This window comes from Equus caballus, chromosome X (genome assembly GCF_041296265.1).
Source record: "Equus caballus isolate H_3958 breed thoroughbred chromosome X, TB-T2T, whole genome shotgun sequence".
NCBI classification, from domain to species: Eukaryota; Metazoa; Chordata; class Mammalia; order Perissodactyla; family Equidae; genus Equus; species Equus caballus.
The window spans coordinates 6046694-6052182 of NC_091715.1; the positions used below are offsets into that span (position 1 = coordinate 6046694).

The 5489-nt window shown below is 39.7% G+C and overlaps 1 pseudogene; it reads right to left on the minus strand.

The window, feature by feature from the left end:
- Positions 1-3569: 3569 nt before the first annotated feature.
- LOC138921770 (antizyme inhibitor 1 pseudogene) lies at positions 3570-5182 on the minus strand (annotated as a pseudogene).
- Positions 5183-5489: the final 307 nt, after the last annotated feature.

The following is a 5489-nucleotide window of genomic DNA, read 5'->3' on the forward strand; positions in this document are numbered from 1 at the left end:
TTTTTTTTTAACTGGTAGATGAACTCTTTAATCTTAGAGAAACTAAAATATGAATTACATGAGACCTTGTTATATGAAAAGTAATGGAAGGAAAGAATGCATGGAAGTTGTCCTGAAATATTTGCAGGTCTGTGGTGTCAAAGGTAATGAAGAGGGTTGAAAACATTCACCCGCAGGCAGTCATGTAGAGAAGTGTCTTGTCTCTTCCCTCTCCCTATCTCATCTTTACACCAATGCCAAGGGAGTTAACAGATGGACTGTGAGCACGGGTCCTGTCCCCACTGCCATGCCCTCCAGGCCATTGAGACCCCAAGTCCAGCCAGTACAAGGGTTGGACGAGAGGGAAGAGTTTTTAATTGAGTAAGAAACTTAAATTCAAGATGGACAGCACTAAGTCTTAATGACCAAATAAGAGTCTTTTAATAATAGAAATTAAATAAGATATCACAAAAGAGATCCTTAAGAGATTTCAGCATCAAATGGGAAAGATGGGTTCCATAGGTCCCCAGGATAGCTGTTATTAGAGGGGAAAAAAAGCAGTTTCATGTTTATTCCTCAGCAAACAGACTCCTCAGTCCCGCCCAGGACCCTCTGTAACTATTGCATGGTGAGTTCTCAAGGCTTGGACGCTCTCAGTGTTCCTTCTCAGAGAAAACCCAGAGCAACGGGACTGAAGCTACAACGGGGAAAAACATCTTCCCAATGACCAGAACTGCCAAACACAGCAACTTGCTGACCCACAAAAGGTGGGAACACTGGGAGGGCAGGACGCCAGGCCAAGCCTGGATGGCCAACAGTGATCGCAGAGGAAAATTCTTCCACTGGGTGGGAGACCAGGTTGAAAACCTCTGAAGTCCTTTCCAACTCAAAGTCTATGAATTCCTCATTCTTCCTCGCTACACAAAATACTTCAAAGCATTTTGCTTGCTCTTAGTTAACCTTGCCAACAAAAGCAAAGAGTGATGTGAATGATCCAAAAATTCTCCACGATTTGACTTCTACACCATGCCATTTTCTGGGTGCATAACACTAGCACTGGTCTACTTTTCCTTTCAAGGACAGTCTCAGCTACACTCAGGCTTAGTTAGTGAAGGCAGACCAGGGAGGTCTGAGCTTCCTTCAGAAGAGCCATGCTGTGATAGAAATAACGTATGGAGGCAAAGCCACAAATTGAGCCAGTGGGAAGAAACAGTTTCATGTATGTGCTTTTCTTCTGTTACTCTCTTAGCTTCCTTTAAAAATACTGCATGGCTGGGGCCAGACTGTTGGTGTAGTGGTGAAGTTCACGTGCTCTGCTTCGACGGCCTGGGGTTCGCGGGTTCAGATCCCAGGCGCAGACCTAGGACCACTGGTCAAGCCACGCTGCAGCAGCATCTCACATAAAAAAACGGAGGAGGACTGGCACAGATGTTACCTCAGCGACAATCTTCCTCAAGCAAAAAGAGGAAGACTGGCAACAGATGTTAGCTCAGGGCCAATCTTCCTTACAAAAATAAATAAATAAATACTGCATGGCTGATCATTGAAAAGGTTTTCTGTTCCCTTTTTTTTTTACCTTTACAGTTCAATTTACTATACAGAAATCATTTGGGTTTTATATTTTCAGTTAAATTCTGAATTGAGATTACAATATTGTAAAAAAAAAAAGATCATTACCTTAATTCAGTACTTTTTTAGCATATACCAAATTGAAATACATAAGTTCAAACTTCAGATTTACTGCAAACAGTCTCCAAATACAATACAGACATTTCTTAAAGTTACCATATCACTCACATGTGGTATTTGCAACTCTGAGCTGTTATACATGGAATAGCTTTCCTATGGCAAAACTGAGATGCCATGAAGCTCAAAGTTGTGATAGTCAAGCCAAGGACTCCAAGTCATACCATCTTATAAAAGGTCTCGCATTTCTGGACCACAAAGCACTACATGTAAAGAAGGTTGGGAACGATTCCTCCTCCTTATTACAGTTAAAAAAAAGTTGCACGGTAGCTTGGAATTTTGCATAAAATCCCATATTATACCTTGGAAAAGTCCAAGGGTAATTAGATGACAACAGATTTAGGGGGTCCTAAATTTTTTTTAATAGAACCCATGAAATTCAAATGGGCATTAATCAAATCAAAAAATATTAAGCACCTACTTGTTTAAGATTGAAATTTATTAGAGATTCATGATCAATTTCTTTCCACCTTGAAATCAAGATGTAAAAACCAGCTATTAAGTGCATTCCAAACTTATGTAGCACAGGTAGAATTTTCTGTCCATTGGCACCAAAGTGAAGTCACATTTCCTCTTAGGAGACAGAAATTCCACAACTGAACATAGAATAAGTTAGGAAAAAATGACCCCTGTTATTTTATTACTTGTGATTCTGAGATCTAGGATTACCAACATACTAGCAGTGAACAACACAAATTCCTGGCAACAACTGTGAGGTTAGTGATGCTAACTCCCTTCCCTCAATCACCAGAAAATTTTAGTATTAAAAGTAATTTACTAAGCTGAACAAATGGGAAACAACAAAAAACTAGTAGCTAAAACAAAACAAACCCCTAAAGTTTGAAATCACTGCAATTGAGAAACTGAAAATAGGTGTGCTTCCCCTCAACCCCTCACAACTCTGAATTTAAATAATATTCCATGCAAAAGAGCATCAGGTTTCTGGATACAGATGCAGCCCTCCTTTAAGTTTTAGTGTGCTACAGAGTTTTCTGCAGTTTTATTTCCCTCTCCCTAATTTTATTCCAAGTATTTAATAGAATCTTCCATTTCAGCCAAAAGATTTGTGATTCAAAAATTTACTAAGGTACTCTATGCATTCTATCTATACAGAAACATCTACTAATGATTACAATTGGTTTATGCAGGATTAACATTTTTGGTGTTAAACTTGTTAAACATCATGCTTACTGCACATCTACTCTCCATAATGAATCTGAACTTCACAATGATTTACCAAACATTTTACTTAAATTACTAATTAAATAACTGAAAAATGTACTGAGCCAAACTGAACGTAAATGAGCTATAAAGGAAAATAACCTTCAAACAGTCCATATACACATCTATTTCAAAACTACCTTTGCTAGCTAGCCCCTTTCCGAAAGTTTTAGCCTGTAAAAACAGTAAAATCTACACAAAATTTTATTGCAATCATACTACCTTAGGTCAAATATAACAAATACTATGATGCAATTTTACATTTATTAAACTACAGTTCAAAGCACAAATTTACACATTCTAAATACGCTAAACATATCTAAGGAAGTCACACTGCTCTTTCACTGACATCTGATATATCTGGGTGAAAGACATTAACTTTACAAGACTTTTTAACACGAATTCTTAGTATAAAAACTGTGTACTTGTATGTAAACGGTTTAATGGGGAACCCAATTAATGGGCTTCTATCTCCACTAAGTCATCCATTTTGCTGCATATTTTATTTTAAACGCTTAAGGGGATAGGACAAACTGGTAAGTTTAAATCTGGATGCATTATCTAAATCTCCTAATTACCCCCAGTAAATTATAGATAAAAGCTGATTTTGTCTGGTCCCAAATAGCTATTATTAATAGTTTTGTTTCCAAGAGAATTAACAGAATAAGATTGTTTGAATTTTTTCCACATTGGAATGTAGACCAGACAAGCTTAACCTGCAACTTCAGATCTAAAGAAGGGTTAATTCCTGTTTAAGCTTCAGTGGAAAAGCTGTCTTCTTGGCTCAGCGGAATGCAAGAAGGCACAAAGAAGAAGTTCTTCATCATTGTGTCTGAAGTAACCCCAGCATCTTGCATCTCAGACCAATTACTAAATGACATCATGTAATAAATAGCTGGCCTCTGAAAATCATTAAAAGCAGATGGGTCATGGAAAGAATCTGCTCCCATGTTATCAAAGATAAGCCAATCTCCCTCATTCAGCTCAGGAAGAAGACAGTTTTCCATAATTTGATCAAGCTCATCACAGGATGGACCCCAAAGGCTGCTTGTAAACAGAGGCTCATCTTGCTTGTATTTCTTGGGAACCTCTGGAAAGGTATTTAAGTCCTCAAACAGTTTACTTGCAAAAGAACCATAAACACCACCGTTCATGAAATACATGAAGGCTGGCTCATCACTTCTGGTTTTTTCTACTCCACAGGATAATTTATCATTTTCAACAACTTTCTTCGCAATGATATTAACTGCAAGTGTAAATGCAGAAGACACATAGTAGCTTCCAGGTTCTGAAATTATCTTAATGCCAGATCCTTCAGGAAAGTAGACATCCAACACAGGGCTGATAACATGATTAACCTCTTCCAACTGAAATGCAGTTCCTGTGAAGCCTCCACCAATGTCTAACATGTTCATTGTGAGGCCAAATTCTCCAGCCATGTCAAACATACATCGAGCATCAGACAGAGCATGTACATGTGCTTGAGATTCTTTGCAAGCACTTGAAACATGAAATTTAACCCCAATAATTTGGACACCAAGTTCCTTAGCACATTCCAAGAGATGCCTACAGTTCTTCGGGGTAGTGCCAAACTTCACGTTACCCTCTTCATCTCCAATATTATCTTCTGTTGCAAAACGTAGTAAGACCTTGGCATTTGGGTGATTACGTGCAATTTTCTTCAATTCAACTTCACTGTCACGTTATGATATTCACTCCAACTTTTGCTGCGTACTTTATCTGAGAGACTTGTTTGGAAGGACTTACGTAAATGATGTTTTCTGGAGATACACCCAATTCTTGCACTAAAGCCATTTCAGTTTTACTGGAACAAGCAAATGCAGTTCCAAGAGCTGCCGAGATCTCAAGTACCGCCGGGGCAGAGTCGCCCTTTACCGTGTCGAATGGCTGGATCTGAGCCACTACATTCTACCACTGACTGCGCTTCTTCACAATCTTTCCAAGATCTCCCACACAAAATGCATTTTTCCCTGTCAGGGTATGCTCATAAACATAGTTATCAATAACATTTCCAAGGTTTCTTCCTTCACCCAACAGGCCAACAGAGTAGTTTGCATCGTCAATAAATCCCTTCATCTCAGCTGTATTCCACAAAGCCGAAAGTCATAAACCAGGAAAAACAAGAGACGGGCCACTAAGACTTATGTCTGGGTCCTTAGACTATGCAACAAAATGGACAAGTTAGGAGATGGTACCCCCCTATCATCAGCTAGGTTCCCAGGGTAGCTCAGCGTTGAAGTCAACCTGCTCTCTAGACAGCACGTCTCCTAGGCCCTCTGGGTAGTTGTATACTTGGTCAGAAAGTTTGCCGTGAGATAACGGCCCAAAGAGTCGGGTAAAGCATCTTCTCTTTTTCCGTGGAATTTTTAAAGAGGGATGTCGTTACCTTGAGCAGAAATACCCAAGGCGGCCTGGGCCATGGGCTGCGCGGACGACGTGGGGGGAAAAGCGCAGCATCGACACCAGCTGTGCAGCAGTAGCGGCGGCGGCTGAACGGGAGAAATAGAACAGCGCGGGGACAA